We start from the raw sequence: 17,311 nt of genomic DNA, 5'->3' as shown, positions 1-17,311 counted from the left end.
TCTCTCTAAGCTTCAGGCTTTCACCTTGCATCTCTCTAAGCTTCAGGCCTTCACCTTGCATCTCTCTAAGCTTCAGGCTTTCATCTTGCATCTCTCTAAGCTTCAGGCTTTCATCTTGCATCTCTCTAAGCTTCAGGCCTTCACCTTGCATCTCTCTAAGCTTCAGGCTTTCACCTTGCATCTCTCTAAGCTTCAGACCTTCACCTTGCATCTCTCTAAGCTTCAGGCCTTCACCTTGCATCTCTCTAAGCTTCAGGCTTTCATCTTGCATCTCTCTAAGCTTCAGTCCTTCACCTTGCATCTCTCTAAGCTTCAGGCCTTCACCTTGCATCTCTCTAAGCTTCAGGCCTTCACCTTGCATCTCTCTAAGCTTCAGACCTTCATCTTGCATCTCTCTAAGCTTCAGGCCTTCACCTTGCATCTCTCTAAGCTTCAGTCCTTCATCTTGCATCTCTCTAAGCCTCAGGCTTTCACCCTGCATCTCTCTAAGCTTCAGGCTTTCACCTTGCATCTGAGGGTTTGTTTGCACATTACTCTGGAAAGAGAACTGGAGAGACACAGATAAAAGACAGGTAGAAATACCACGAGGCAGCAACTACCCATCCCCAGTTTGAGACTCCAAGGGGCACGGTTGAATTTTATTTTCTGCTATGCCAGTTCACTAATTCACTCAACAAAATACAGTGAACGACACAAACAAGGTCCTTGTTCTTGAGGAACAAGTGAACCCATGGAAGTCCCTCAGTTCTCCCACAAACCTCTCTTGGCTTCTGTTCCTGGCAACCAAGTGCACCCTGACAATGACAATGATTGTTATAGGGGAAAAAAAAAATTAGAAAATCCAGAGAAGGAGATAACAAAATGGAGATCTCCTGATTTCTCGCTGCTCAGAGTCAAATGCTGTTTACATTAGCTATGTTTTCTTCTAGAAATTTCCACATGAAAACATTTTTTTTTTTTTTTTTTACAAATCAGCCTTCCTATATATAAACTGCTCTGCAACCTCTTTTTTCTTTTATTTCTTTTTTTATTTTGTTTCGTTTTTTGAGACGGAGTCTTGCTCTGTTGCTCAGGCTGGAGTGCAGTGGCACAATCTCAGCTCACTGCAACTCCCGCCTCCCAGGTTCAAGCAATTCTCCTGCCTCAGCCTCCCTAGTAGCTGGGACTACAGGCACGCACCACCATGCCTTGCTAATTTTTGTATTTTTAGTAGAGATGGGGTTTCACCATACTGACCAGGCTGGTCTCGAACTCCTGACCTTGTGATCCACCCGCCTCGGCCTCCCAAAGTGCTGGGATTACAGGCGTGAGCCACCGTGCCTGGCCCCTTTTTTTTTTTTTTTTTGAGACAGAGTCTCACCCTGTCTCCCAGGCTGGAGTGCAATGGCACGCTCTCAGCTCACTGCAACCTCTGCCTCTTGGGTTCAAGCGATTCTCGTGCCTCAGTCTCCTGAGTAGCTGGAATTACAGGCGTGTGCCACCATGCCCAGCTAATTTTTGAATTTTTAGTAGAGACTAGGTTTCATCATGTTCACCAGGCTGGTCTCGAACTCCTGACCTTGTGATCCACCCGCCTTGGCCTCCCAAAGTGCTGGGATTACAGGCATCAGCCAGCGCACCTGGCCCCTGCTTTTTTCATCTAATAATAGAAGGACATCAGGTCATACGTATAGTTAACTTATCTGCACCCAACTGTATATATAGAAAGAGAAACAGAAATTTAATAGTGCAAGTAAGCTGTATAAAAGAGAATGAGGATGCCTTGGATGTTGCCCATATCACCCAGTGTGAAATAATCTCCAAGGTTTATTGTTAAGTAAGAAAGCAAGATATAGAATAGTGTGCATGTATGCTACCATTTGTGTAAAAGGAGTGGGGGACAGAAATCTGTATATAAATTTGCTGCACCAAATATTTCCAATTCTCCTCCTGGGCACATGGTAGGATTCTATTTCCCTGCCCCCCGAAGTTAGCTGTGCCCGTGCGACTTGCCTTGACCTATGATGTGTGGGCAGAAGCACCTTTCCAGGCAGAAGCTTCTGAGAGCCAGGGTGTGGTTCTCCCATGCTGTCTTTTCCCTCCTCCGTGGGCACTGGCATATTTCAGGTCATAGCTGCTCTGTTGGCCTGAGTCCCAGGCAGATCAGCCAGGGCCCCAGAGTGAGGATGATGCCAAATAGGGGCTCCACCAGCCACAGATGCACATGTAGCATGAATGAGAAATAAACTCTTGTTGCTTTAACAACCAGGGCCTTGGGGCTACTTGTTACTGCAGCCTAGCATAGACCATTCTGGCTGACAGGGTTGCTTATGGAGAGGGGAACTGGATGGCTGGGGCTTTTAACTTCCAAATGCCCTTTTGCACTTCTGGATTTTTGTATCAGCAAGTGTACTGTCTACTGTTTTGTTTTGTTTTTTAGACAGGGTTTTGCTCTATTGCAGAGGCTGGAGTGCAGTGGTGCAATCTCAGCTCACTGCAGCCTTGATTCCCCAAGCGATCCTCAGCCTCCTGAGTAGGTGGGATTACAGGTACCCACCACCAAGCCCCCAGCTGATTTTTGTATTTTCAGTAGAGACAGGGTTTCGCCACATTGGCCAGGCTGGTCTCGAACTCCTGACCTCAGATGATCTGCCCACCTCGGCCTCCCAAAGTGCTGGGATTACAGGCGTGAGCCACCATGCCAGGCCCTACTTTTTTTTTTTTAAATAGAATTTTTAAATTCTGCAGCAGGAGAATCTCTTGAACTCAGGAGGAGGAGGTTGCAGTGAGCCAAGATCACTGAGATCACCGAGATTGTGCCACTGCACTCCAGCCTGGCTGGCAGAGTCAGACTCTGCCTAAAAAAAAAATAAATAAATAAAATAACAGAAAAGAAAGAAAAAGAAAAAAGAATTTTGAAAAATATAAATGTAGAGATGGGAATCTGGCTATGCTGACCAGGCTAGTCTTGAACTCCTGACCTCGAGCGATCCTCCCACCTCAGCCTCCCACAGCGTAGATTTAAATGCGAATGGTGCAGACTTTGCCTGCCATTCCCCTCACTAAGCATATGCCAAGACACGTGAGAGAGATGGGCGTCTGGAGTCTCATTCCTCTCCCTCGGAGGGTGATTAGCTTCCCACTCTGAATCGGAACTCCAGTGCTTCAGTGTATGTATTTTCATTCCTCATGGACGCCTCATGCCAGCCAACGGATTCATTTGTGTTCAACAAGAGAAGAGCAATCTGCTCCACACCCACTGTGTGTGGGGTGGGCAAGTCAAGGAGAAGATCTGACATGAGCATTCTGCCTTCAGTGTTCGCCTTTGTAACCTAACACTCGCTCAACTGGCAATCCGACTGTGCCAATAAATGCAGCCTCTCAGCAGCTATTCTTAACCCGAATTTGACGGGTGGGCTTGTGAACGTCTCAAATCTATGCCAGATGTTGTGTGCATGCTTTTTCATTTCACTCTTCTTGACTTTATATTTTGAAATAATTTCAAACGTACAGAACAGTTACAAGAATAAGTCAAAGAACTTCTGTGTCATTTTCACCAACTCACCATTTGTTACCATTATATGACATCATTGTATGGTTTTCTTTCCATATAAATATTCATCTCAGCTGGGCACAATGGCTCATACCTGTAATCCCAACACTTTGAGAGGCCGAGACGGGTGGATTGCTTAAGCTCAGGAGTTTGAGACCAGCCTGGGCAACATGGTGAAACCTCATCTCTACAAAAATATATATATATATATATGTATACACACACACACACACACACACAAAATTAGCCGGGCATGTTGGCATGCACCTGTAGTTCCAGCTACTCAGGAGGCTGAGGTGGGAGGATCGCTTGAGCCTAGGAGGTAGAGGTTGCAGTCAGCCAAGATCACACCACTGCACTCCAGCCTGGGCCACAAAGCCAGAACCTGTCTCAAAAAAAAAAAAAAAAAAAAAAAAAAAAAAAAAGCCGGACATGGTGGCTCATGTCTGTAATTGCAGCACTTTGGGAGGCTGAGGCAGGTGGATCACCTGAGGTCAGGAGTTTGAGACCAGCCTGGCCAACATAATGAAACCCCGTCTCCACTAAAAATACAAAAAATTAGCTGGGCGTGGTGGCAGGCGCCTGTAATCCCAGCTACTCGGTAGGCTGAGGCAGGAGACTCGCTTGAACCCGGGAGGCGGAGGTTGCAGTGAGCCAAGATTGTGCCATTGCACCTCAGCCTGGGCAACAAGAGCAAAACTCCATCCAAAAAAAGAAAAAGAAAAAAAAAAGCCAGGCGCAGTGGCTCACGCCTGTAATTCCAGCATTTTGGGAGGCTGAGGTGGGCAGATCACGAGGTCAGGAGATCAAGACCATCCTGGTTAACATGGTGAAACCCCATCTCTACTAAAAATACAAAAATTAGCCAGGCCTAGTGGTGGGTGCCTGTAATCTCAGCTACTGAGGAGGCTGAGGCAGGAGAATCGCTTGAACCCAGGAGGCAGAAGTTGCAGTGAGCTGAGATCATGCCATTGCACTCCAGCCTGGGTGACAGAGCAAGACTCCGTCTAAAAAAAAAAAAAAAAATCGTGCTCTTTTTTTTTGGAGATATTTGGGAGTAAGTTGCATCCATCATATCCCTTTACCCCTAGAGGACATTCTGAAGAACAAGGCTGCTCTCCTACACATCCACAGCATAAGTATCACACTCAAGAATTTAGCATTGACCAAGTCCATGTTTGAGTTGCATCAAGCGTCCTGCTATTGTCCTTCAGAGCAGCTTTCGGTTTGTGACACTCCAGGATTGGGTGTTGCATCCAGCTATTGTGCTTCTTGAGGTGGCTTCAGTCTTTTTTTTTTTTTTTTTTTTTTTTTGAGACAGAATCTTGCTCTGTTGCCCAGGCTGGAGTGCAGTGGTGCGATCTCAGCTCACTGCAAGCTCTGCCTCTCGGGTTCACGCCATTCTCCTGCCTCAGCCTCCCAAGTAGCTGGGACTACAGGTGCCTGCCACCATGCCCGGCTGATTTTTTTGTATTTTTAGTAGAGACGGGGTTTCCCCATGTTAGCCAGGATGGTCTTGATCTCCTGACCTCGTGATCCGCCTGCCTCGGCCTCCCAAAGTGCTGGGATTACAGGCATGAGCCACTGCACCCGGCTGAGGTGGCTTCAATCTGAAACAGTTACTCAGTCTTTGTCTTTCTTTTCTATTTTTATTTTTTATTATTGCACACAATTCACGCAGAGATTAAGGAGACTTTTTTTTTAAGAGAAGGGGTCTCGCTATGTTGCCCAGGCTAGAACTCCTGGGCTCAAGTGATCCTCCTGCCTCAGCCTCCCAAAGTGCTGGGATTACAGGTGGCAGCCACCACGCCCAGCCCAGTCTTTGCCTTTCTTAATGCTGATTTTTTAAAGAATCCAGGTAGGTCATTTTATAGAATGTACCTTGCATTTAGGCGCATCTGATGTTTCCTCATGATTAGATCTGGGTTGCATGTGTGAGACAGGAAAACCACAGAAGGGACGCCAGAGTCTCAGTGCTTTGGCTGAAGGAAGCCCATGCTCTCATGCTTCCTGAAGTTCACGTGCTCAGAGCTCATATGCTCTAAGTGCACTCCACCAAGGCTGGAGTGCAGTGGCACAAACGAGGCTCACTGCAGCCTTGGCCGTCTGAGCACAAGCAACCCTCTCACCTCAGCCTCCTGAATAGCTGAGATTACAGGTGCACACCAACATGCCCGGCTAATTTTTAAGCCTTTTTTTTTTTATAGAGGTGGGGGTCTCATTGTGTTGCCCAGGCTGGTCTTAAACTCCTGGGCTCAAGCCATCCTTCTGCCTCAGCCTCCCAAAGTGCTGGGATTACAGGTGTAAGCCACTGCACCTGGCCAACAACAGAAGTCTATTTCTTCACAGTTCTGGATGCTGGAAGTCCAAGATGAAGGTGTCAACTACCCAAAGTGCTTGGATTACAGGCATGAGCCACCACACTTAGCCTGATGCTATGTAGTTACCTTTTTTCTCCTCAAAATTTCACATGCTGCTTTGGCCTCCACTGATGATTCTCTTGGCTGAATCAATTATTTTTTTATTTTATTTTTTCGAGATGGAGTCTTGCTCTGTCATTCAGGCTGGAGTGCAGTGGTGTGATCTCGGCTCACTGTAACCTCTACCTTGTGGAGTCAAGCGATTCTCCTGCCTCAGCCTCCTGTAGCTGGGATTACAGGCATGTGTCACCATGCCCAGGTAATTTTTGTATTTTTAGTAGAGGCAGGGTTTCACCAAGTTAGGCTGCTCTCAAACTCCTGGCCTCATGATCTGCCCACTTCGGCCTCCCAAAGTGCTAGGATTACAGGTGTGAGCCACCGTGCCCAGCCTTGGCTCAATCAATCATTACAACGATGTTTGAATATTGGAAATCTTCAAAGCATCTGAATATCACTCTCCAGAAGTTGAACGGCAATCTTCAGATGATAATTTTCCAAACTCATTATTCTTTTCACATGTATTAGTTAGCATTTGTACTTGCTTTTTTCAGGGAAATGGATCCAGTACTTTCATCAGATTCTTCAAGACACCAATGATTCAAAAAACAACAAACCCTCCCTCATTTTCAATGGCTATAGCATATTCTGTCGTATGGATGCAGCATAATTTTTTCCCAGTTCCTACTGTTACAGGATCTTTGGGGTGTAGATTTTTCTTCCCCCCTGGAAACCTCTGTTGCCAATGGCGCCTTTGCCTGAGTTCTTGTCCTGAGTCCAGGAAGAATGAGGTATGCAGAGAAGTGAAGGGTGAAGAAGACAAGGATGAGCTTGATTTAGTGTTACAACAGCTCAGAGGACCCACAGTGGGTAGCTCCTCTCTGTAGGCAGGTCATCTGTTGAGTGTTCAGTTCTCAGCAGAGAGGAGGTTCTGGAGAGGGTAGCTCCTCCCTGCAACTGGTCATCCTAATGTCTGCAATTCTCAGCAGAGAGGAGGCCCTGGTGGGGGTGGCTCCTCTCTGCCAGCAGGTAGTCTCTGCAGGTAGCTCTTCTCTACCACTGGTAGTCCAGTTGTCTCTCCTCCCTCTTCCTTCTCTGGCTGTCCCCTGCCCTGCTCTGGCTGAGCCCAGGGCTTTTATGGGCCTCAGAGGGGAGGAAGTACATGCTGATTGGTCCATGGGTGGCCATGGGCGGCCCAGAAGAGGCACCACGTGTCCCCACTCTGGTCCTCAGGACTGATAGCCCAGCCCCCAGCCTTCAGGCCCTCCTTAGGACCGCCCTCTTCTGCCCAGGCCTCCTACTGCCATTCACAGACCCGGAGCTCTGCCCTAACCACTGATCCGAGATGGGAGCAGAAGCCAGGAGCGGTGAGAAGCCAGGCAGTGGGAACAGGCACCCCTGAGACTGAAGGGATGGGGGGCCCTTCCTGGGGCCCCCAAGGGTGCGGGCTGCAGAGACTCTTCAGTCCCGTGCCTGGGAGGACAGTTGCCACTGCACCCAGAAGCTCCCACCCCACCAATTCAGAAGGGGCAGGGCTCCTGTTTGCCCCAGCTCCTGCCTGCTCTGTGGAGCTGGAGGCCCAGATCTGCAGTACTGGGTCTGGTGGCTGCAGCTGCACCCAGGAGGGCAGAGCCTACCTGTTCCTGGCACCACCCCCCTCACCCCCAAGAGCACAGGGAGACTCAGATCCACAGCCACAGTTTGGGTGACTGCAGCAACACCTGGGGAGCTCTGCCCCAACTCAGAAGGGGCGGGGCTCCACTGGCTCCACGAAACGTGCAGCCCCAGCTGCACCTCCCTGCCGCAGCCGGCATGGTAGCAGAAGCCCCTGCCATTACTATCAACAGATGTTTGGGTTTTCCCTAGTTTTTACTACTCTAAACAATACTTGAGGAACATCTTTTTGCATACCACTTGGTGCATTCCCTTAATTTTCTCTTTTTTTTTTTTTTTTTTTTTTTGAGACAGAGTCTTGCTCTGTCACCCAGGCTGGAGTGCAGTGGCGCGATCTTGGCTCACTGCAACCTCCGACTCCCTGGTTCAAGCGATTCTCCTGCCTCAGCCTCCCGAGTAGCTGGGATTACAGGCACTCCCACCACATCCAGCTAATTTTTGTATTTTCAGTAGAGACAGGGTTTCGCCATGTTGGCCAGGCTGGTCTCAATCCCCTGACCCAATAATCTGCCCGCCTTGGCCTCCCAAAGTGCAGAGATTACAGGTGTGAACCACTGCGCCTGGCCATTCCCTTAATTTTCTTTCGGATGAGCTCTCAGGAGGTGAGTGGCAGGTGTATTTTGAAGACTTTTGCTAGACAATGCCAACTACAACTCAGAGGGCCTGTGCTAAGTCCATGTATGTGAAAATGTCCGTGTGCTCTCACCCTCCCCAGCACTGGGCATTTTTCTGTTTAAGCTTGGTGTGCATCACCAGTGCTGGTTGTACAGTCATTACAGGAAATTCCTGGTGCACTCAAGAAGTCTCTGCCTTGTGCTCAGGGATTTGCAAAGCAGGATTGACCTGGGCAATGCATTTAATCACTGCTGTGTCTGTCACTAGAGGGAGCACCCGGTCCACTTAAGGGCCTATTTTTGCATTGATAAGGGCCTCTCCCACCCAGGAGAGTTCCAAGTTCAGCTCCGGAGGCACAGAGGAAAGTAGTTTTTGTCAATTACCTACCCCAGCGTGTGCAGACACCTCAAGCTGGGAAGGTCACAAGTGTCTGCTCAGAAGTACTCAGGAACTAAGGAGCAGGGAACCTGCTACCAACCACAGACTAGCAGACACAGAAACTCAGGAAAGGATGCTCAACTTCACTGGGAAGAAAGGAGATGCAAATAAAAGACGTGACACCTTGACTTGCCCACGATGCTGAATCTTTTGAAGACTGCTCATCTTCAGGCTCTCTCCTGTGAGGGGACTTTGACACTGGCAGATTCCTCTGCCTGGAATGGCCTTTCTCTGGATTCCCACAAAACTTGCTCTCTTACTTCCTTTAAATTCTATTTTTAAAAAAAAAAAAAAAACAAAGTCTGGTTCTGTCACCCAGGCTAAAGTGCAGTGGCATGATCTCAGCTCACTACCACCTCCACCTCCACTTCCTGGGTTCAAGTGATTCTCCTGCCTCAGCCTCCCAAGTAGCTGGGACTACAGATATGAATCACTACACCCTGCTGATTTTTGTATTTTTATTAAAGACGAGGTTTCACCATGTTGGCCAGGCTGGTCTCGAACTCCTGACTTCAAGTGATCCGCCCACTTCAGCTCCCCAAAGTGCTGGGATCTGGGTTTACAGGCATGAGCCACTGTGCCCGGCCACTTCCTTTAAATCTTTATTCAGATGTTACCTTCTCAATTAGTTCTACCGTATTTAAAACTGTCCCCTTTGGCCAGGCGCAGTGGCTCACACCTGTAATCCCAGCACTTTGGGAGGCCAAGGCAGGCGGATCACGAGGTCACGAGTTCGAGACCAGCCTGGACAAGATGGTGAAAGTCCATCTCTACTAACCATACAAAAAATTAGCCAGGTGTGGTGGCGTACGCCTGTAATCCCAGCTACTCAGGAGGCTGAGGCAGGAGAATTGCTTGAACCTGGGAGGCAGAGGTTGCAGTGAGCCGAGATCACGCCATTGCACTCCAGCCTGGGCAACAGGATGAGACTCCATCTCAAAAAAACAAAACTGTACCCCCACACCAGGTGTGGCGGCTCACGCCTGTAATCCCAGCACTTTGGGAGGCCGAGGTGGGAGGATCACGAGGTCAGGCGGTCAAGACCAGCCTGGCCAACATAGTAAAACCCCATCTCTACTAAAAATACAGAAATTAGCCGGGCATGGTGGTACGTACCTGTAGTCCCAGCTACTCGGGAGGCTGAGACAGGAGAATCGCTTGAACCTGGGAGACAGAGGTTGCAGTGAGCCGAGACGGCACCACTGCACTCCAGCCTGGACGACAGAGCAAGACTCCATCAAAAAAAAAAACAAAAAAACAAAAACTGTCCCCCTCACAACATTCCTGAACCTCCTTAGCCTACACTAATATTTACAGCAATTAATATCCTTATTCTGTTTTTCAGACAGGGTCTCACTATGTTACCCAGGCTGGAGTGCCATGGCGTGATCATGGCTCACTGCAGCCTCAACCTCCTGGGCTCAAGCAATCCTTCTGCCTCAACCCTCCTAAGTAGCTAGGACTACAGGCATGTGCCACCACTCCTGGCTAATTTTTAATTTTTTTGTAGAGACAGGGTCCCACTATGTTGCCCAGGCTGATCTCAAACTCTTGAGTTCAAGTGATCCTCCCGCCTTAGCCTCTCAAAGTGCTGGGACTGCAGGCATGAGCCACTGTGCATTGCCAATATCTTTTAATAGTACCAACTTGACTTACCTATTAGCCCAGGACTTCCCCAGTGTGAGCATGCAAAGGCCTGCATCCTGGGCTGCCACTCAGTCCCAGGAAGACTTTTAGTCTCCCCGCTGGAATGGAAGCCCCAGGAGGGCAGGGATTTTGTTTCCTATCTTGTTCTCGGATGTGTCCCAAGCACCCAGAACAGTGGCCGGTGTATATCTGGTGCTAAAGAAATATGGGTTAAAGGAGCAAGTCACATCTTGGGAATGCAAATAAGGAGAACCCTGCCAAGGGCCACAACGCAGAACGGCAAGCACGCATACTCTTTGATCTTGAAAGTTTCTCTAAGACTTTGTCCTTCAGAAATGCTCACGGCTGTACCCAAAGATAAACAGATGAGGGAGGATGCTCATGGCAGTGTCTAGCCATGCACTGGGCTCAGCCTTGATGCCCATCAGTCAGAGAGCATGAAGAAACTACAGTGGGATCTTTGACCTTTTTTGTTGTTTTTTGAGAGTTTCTGTTTTTGTTTTGCGACAGGGTCTTCCTATGTCACCCAGGTTGGAGTGCAGTGGTGTGAACCCAGCTCACTGCAGCCTCAACCTCCTCAGCTCAAGTGTTTCTCCCACCTCAGCCTCCTGAGGAGCTGGGACTACAGGTATACACCACCATGCCTGGCTAACTTTTTTTTTTTTTAATTTTAATTTCGGCCGGGTGCGGTGGCTCACGCTTATAATCCCAGCACTTTGGGAGGCCGAGGCAGGCGGACCATCTGAGGTCAGGAGTTTGAGACCAGCCTGGCCAACATGGTGAAACACTGTCTCTACTAAAAATACAAAAATTAGCTGGGCATGGTGGCACATGCCTATAATCCCAGTTACTTGGGAGGCTGAGGCAGGAGAATTGCTTGAACCTGGGAGGTGGAGGTTGCAGTGAACTGAGATCACGCCATTGCCCTCCAGCCTGGGCAACAGGGTGAGACTCTCTCTCTCAAAAAAAAAATTAATTTCTTATTTTTTTATAGAGACAGGGTCGCCCTATGTTGCCCAGGCTGGTCTTGAACTCTTGGGTTCAAATGATCTTCTCTCTGAGGCCTCCCAAAGTACTAGGATTACAAGCATGAGCCACTGCACCTGCTCTATAATGTGATTGTATTGAGGGACACTTGCTGTGCAGCAGTTTAATTGAAGGCTACTGATCGATGTGGACAGGAAGCACTGTGGAAAGAAGTGTGGATGTGGAGGGGAGGAGCGGAAGGAGGGCTAGAGCAACACCTCCAGCCTTCATTTCCCATGCCTCAGTAACTGTGGATTTCCCTCCAAACACATATTTCTTTTGTAATTTAATACAGATGGACAGAAATGAAGATTAATTTCTGAAGCCAGAATTCAAGCCAAAGGGACAATTTAGGTTTCACTGAACAAAAGTAAATTCTTTTGAGACAGAGTCTCACTCTGCTGCCCAGGCCGGAGTGCAGTGGCGCGATCTTAGCTCACTGCAACCTCCGCCTCCCAGATCAAAGCAAGTCTCCTGCTCAGCCTCCTGAATAGCTGGGATCACAGGCATGCACCACCGTGCCCAGCTAATTTTTGTATTTTTAGTAGAAATGCGGTTTCACCTTGTTGGCCAGGCTGGTCTTGAACTCCTGACCTCAGGTGATCCACCCGCCTAGGCCTCCCAAAGTGCTGGGATTACAGGCATGAGCCACCGCGCCCGGCCCTGAACAAAAGCGAGTTCATGGGTTACTAGTACTTAGCAAAGAAAGGGTGCCCCTTCCCAATCCCATCCTCTGACAATTCCTGTCTCCCAAAGGATTTGGAAGGCTGACCATCACTAGACCACCTTCTGATTAGTTCTCACATCTGCTCCCTTCCCTCCACCCCTTCCCCAGACGGCCGCCACCCTCGCCAAGCCACAGTCCACTCGCTGCTGGATTTTCTGCTTCCAATCTGGACCCTCCAGTCCAGTCTCTACCAGCAGTCCTGAGCTACAGTCCCAATATGAGCACCAAATCCAGTCACTCCTCTGCCCAAAACTCTTCAATAGGCCAGGCGTGGTAGCTCATTCCTGTAATCCCAGCACTTTGGGAGCCCAAGGCAGGCAGATCACGAGGTCAGGAGATCGAGACCATCCTGGCTAACATGGTGAAACCCCGTCTCTACTAAAAATACAAAAAATTAGCTGGGCGTGGTGGCATGTGCCTGTAGTTCCAACTACTCGGGAGGCTGAGGCAGGATAATGGCATGAACCTGGGAGGCAGAGCTGGCAGTGAGCCGAGATCACGCCACTGCACTCTAGCCTGGGCAACAGAGCGAGACTCCATCTCAAAAAAAAAAAAAAAAAGAAAAGAAAAGAAAAGAAAAAGAAAAAACCTCTTCAATAGCTCCCTAGAGCTCACCCGCACTCTTCACGGTGGCCTTCTGGAGTCTGCAGAGCCTAGCCCTTCCTGGCCACCTCTCCCAACTTGGAACACTGTCCCTCAGATCTCTCTCTCTCTCTCTTTTTCCCATCCCTATGACTTTCTTTGAGTTTCCCCCATCACAGCAACTTTTTAAATTCTTACCAAAAAAAAAAAAATGCTTAGGCCAGGGGCAGTGGCTCATACTTGTAATCCCAGCACTTTGGGAGGCTGAGGCAGATGGATTGCTTGAGGCCAGGAGTTTGAGACCAGAGGAGGCAGCAGGGCGAAAACCAATCTCTACAAAAAGCACAAAAATTAGCCTGGTGTGTTGGTGCACCCTTGTAGTCCCAGCTACTCGGGAGGCTGAGATGCAAGGATTGCTTGAGCCTGGGAGGTGGAGGCTGCAGTGAGATGAGATCACACCACTGCACTACAGCCTGGATGAGAGAGTAAGACCCTGTCTCAAAAAAAAAAAAAAAAAAAAAAGATAAAGAAAAAGCTTAATTGAGATGTAATTCACGTATCATAGAATTCACCCATTTAAACTACATGTCAATGCTTTTTAGTATATATCCACAAAGTTTTGTGACCATCATTACAATTTTAATTGTTTATATTTCAATAGTTTTGGGGGTACAGGTGGTGTTCGGTTACATGGATAAGTTCTTTGGTGGTGATTTTTGACATTCTGGTGCATCCATCACCTGAGCAGTGTACACTGTATCCAGTATGTAGCCTTTTATCCCTCACCCCCTCCCAATCTTACCCTCCAGTCCCCAAAGTCCATTGTATCTTTTTTTTTTTCTTTTTTGAGATGGAATCTTGCTCTGTGGCCCAGGCTGGAGTGCAGTGGCCCAATCTCGGCTCACTGCAACCTCCATCTCTCGAGTTAAGGCGATTCTCCTGCCTCAGCCTCCTGAGTAGCTGGGATTACAGGTGCCCACCAACATGTATGGCTAATTTTTGTATTTTTAGTAGAGATGGGGTTTCACCATGTTGGCCAGGCCAGTCTCAAACTCTTGACCACAAGTGATCTGCCTGCCTTGGCCTCCCAAAGTGTTGGGATTACTACAGGCGTGAGCCACAATGGCTGGCCCCATTGTACCATTCTTATGTCTTTCCATCCTCATAGCTTAGCTCACACTTATAAGTGAGAACATAGGGTATTTGGTTTTCCATTCCTGAGTTAATTCACTTAAAATAATGGCCTTCAGGACTGGGCGCAGTGGCTCACGCCTGTAATCCCAGCACTTTGGGAGGCCGAGGCAGGCGAATCACGAGGTCAGGAGTTCGAGACCAGCCTGGCGAACATGGTGAAACCCCATCTCTACTAAAAATGCAAAAAATTAGCTGGGCGTGGTGTTGGGCACCTGTAATCCCAGCTACTCGGGAGGCTGAGGCAGGAGAATCGCTTGAACCCAGGAGGCGAAGGTTGCAGTGAGCTGAGATCACACCACTGCACTCCAGCCCAGGTGACAGTGCAAGACTCAGTCTAAAAAAAAAAAAAAGAATAATGGCCATCCAAGTTGCTGTGCATGCCATTATTTCATTCTGTTTTCTGTTTTATGGCTGAGTAGTATTCCATGGTGTATATATACCATATTTTCTTTATCCACTCATTGGGTGATGATGGGCATTTAGGTTGGTTCCGTATTTTTGCAATTGCAAATTGTCCTTCTATAAACATGCATGTGTATGTGTCTTTTGCATATGACTTCTTTTCCTCTGGGTAGATACCCAGTAGTGGGATTGCTGGATCGAATGGTAGATCTACTTTCAGTTCTTTAAGGAATCTCCACACTGGTTTCCATAGTAGTTGTACTAGTTTACATTCCCACCAACAGTGTAAAAGTGTTCCCTTTTTACCACATCCATGCCAACATCTATTATATTTTTTTAATTATAGCCATTCTCGCAGGGGTAAGGTATTATCTCATTGTGGGTTTAATTCGCATTTCCCTGATAATGAGTGATGCTAAGCAGTTTTCATATGTTTGTTGGCTGTTTGCAATATCTTCTTTTGAAAGAATTGTCCATTCATGTCCTTTGCCTACTTTTTCATTGGATCATTTTTTTTTCTTGCTGATTTGTTAGAGCTCCTTGTAAATTCTGGATATTAGTCCTTTGTGAGATGTATAGCTTGCAAATATTAAAATAATGGCAAAAACCTTGATTTATTTTGCACCAACCTTAATATAAGGTGAGCGATGAGGATCCAGTTTCATTTTTCTACATGTGGCTTGCCAGTTTCCCCAGCACCATTTATTGAGTAGGGTGTCCTTTCCCCATTTTATGCTTTTGTATGCTTTGTTGAAGATCAGTTGATTATTGTGGCATGAGGACAGAGGAAGAACATGGTTAACAGAGAGTATTCCCTACCTACCACAACATGTAGTTCCTTCTAAAATACCATGTTTTCCTTATTTATTATGTTTCATTTTTGGTTCTATCTTCCTCAACTACAGTAAGCCCTTTGTCTATCTGTTCTCTGATGCATCCCAAGGGCAAAGATCTTTGTCTATCTGATCTCCGATAAATCCCAAGCACCCAGATTGGTGCCTGGCACATAGTAGGTGCTCAATAAATATTGGTTGAATGTATAACATCTTCAGTCTGTCAGGCGCCCTGCTAGGGACTGAGGACAAGATCCATGCTCTGCTGGGGCTAATCTTCTAGTTGGGAAGAGTCAAACACACAAGCAGGCAAATAATTGCAAATCCTGATAGATCATGAAGTTCAAAGAGGATGAAGCAAAGAGAGCATGGGAGGGGAGGAAAGAGGAGAGAAGCTGCTGTGAGGGGGTGACGAGTTAGGGTAAACCTAGGAGATGAGAAGACGGAGGGGGGAAAAGCACGACTGGCACAAGGAACTGCCTGTCCAACTGTCCTCAGGGTAAAAAGCTTGGCCTATTCCAGGAACAAACAGAAAAAGGCAAGGGAGCCTCAGGAGATGGTGCAAGGGCTTATGGGTTTTTGGGGAGTCTGGGGTTTATGCAAAATGTAGTGGGGAGGAGGACTCTTGAGTTTTCAGCTGGGGTGGGGCATGTTGGGATTTGTGTAAAGCAGGGAGCAAACTATAGCTCAAGGGCCTACTTTGGCCACTGCCTGTTTTTGGAAACACACCCATTAGTTTTCTTAGGAGCTACAAGGGCAGAGTTTAGTGAGTTGGACCAGAGACCAATGGACCACAGCATCGGAAAACCTTTTTGGAAAAGGTCTGCCTTCCCGGTTTTCAGGTGATTATTCAGGGTACAGGTGATCCCTCCCGCTCCCTCACCCCAAGTCCAATCTATACCAGTTGCTGTTGACATCATCTCATTGCTTCCCCCATTCCTAATGCCACCAATCCTGCTTGGAGCCACCATCATCCCACCTGAACAAAGGTAATCACCTCCTCATTGGCCTCCCTGTTTCTTTTCATAAGTCTGACGGAGTCATTCTCTGCTCAAAGCCACCAATGCCTCCCCATTGCTCAAAAAACAGACATACTTTTCACCATGGCCTAGGAGGCGCACCAGCACCCCCTCACCTCTCCCACCTCAGAGCCCTCTACTTGCTCTGCCTCACTCCAGCCCAGCCTCACTGGCCTCCTAATGTTCCCTAAAAGCACCAAGCACAATCTCCTTGACACCTGCTGTTCCCTTTGCTCAAAATGCTTTTCCCATAGACCTTCCAACAGCCCAAATGACCTTTCCTCAGACAGATTTTCCCTGTCCAGCCAAGGTAAAATGGCAGCCCCATCCCTCCCTCTCGAACCTCCCCCTCCCATTAATTGTTCATGTCTTTATCACTTGCTAATTGTTCTTCAGTCTTTATCAGTTGCTGACATGATGGTATAGACTTACTTGCTATCTGGCTCCCGCACCAGGATGTAAGATCCATGAAAGTCGAGGCTTTGTCCCTTTTATTCTCTGCTATATCCCATAGCATCCTGGCAGCTAGAGTGTAGATGCTAATAAAGAAAAACAAATGTATTGAATAAATGCAGGTATCCAGAAGGGATCATAATAATTAATAATATCCACCCATCATGGTTGTTACAAGGATTAAATGACATCAAGCATGTAAAGAAACTAGAACAGGGTCTGGCACACAGCAAATAATACATAATAACCATTAGTATTATCATCATTATTGTTATGTCTTTTGGGTGGATTTTTAAGATCCAGACGAATTTAGCCACTAGCTTTGCCTTGTCCCGGCTGGGGAACCCCGAGCAAGTCACTTTACCTCCTGCTCCTTCAGTTTCCTTGTCTGTTAATTGGGCTGGAATCCTCCACACCCAGCAGGCTAAAATTGAAGATCAGCAAAATGCTTATTGGCAAAATGGGATGATGGTGACTCTAAGCAGGACTGGTGGCATGGGGGATGGGAGGAAGTGATGAGGTTCAGCAGATGACGTCAACAGGAACTGGTATAGATTGGACCTGGGGTGAGGGAGCAGGAAGGGATCACCTGTAGCCATTTCTCCACAAACCAGTTATGATGATGACTTTTTATGCTGTAGCTGTTTCTTCTCTTGTTTTGGGTTTGTTTGTTTTGTACATATTGGTGGGGGTCTCTCACTATGTTGCCCAGGCTGGTCTCGAACTCCTGGGCTCAAGTGATCGACCTACCT

Source organism: Pongo abelii, chromosome 20, assembly GCF_028885655.2.
Source record: "Pongo abelii isolate AG06213 chromosome 20, NHGRI_mPonAbe1-v2.0_pri, whole genome shotgun sequence".
NCBI lineage: Eukaryota > Metazoa > Chordata > Mammalia > Primates > Hominidae > Pongo > Pongo abelii.
This window is presented reverse-complemented; position numbering follows the sequence as displayed.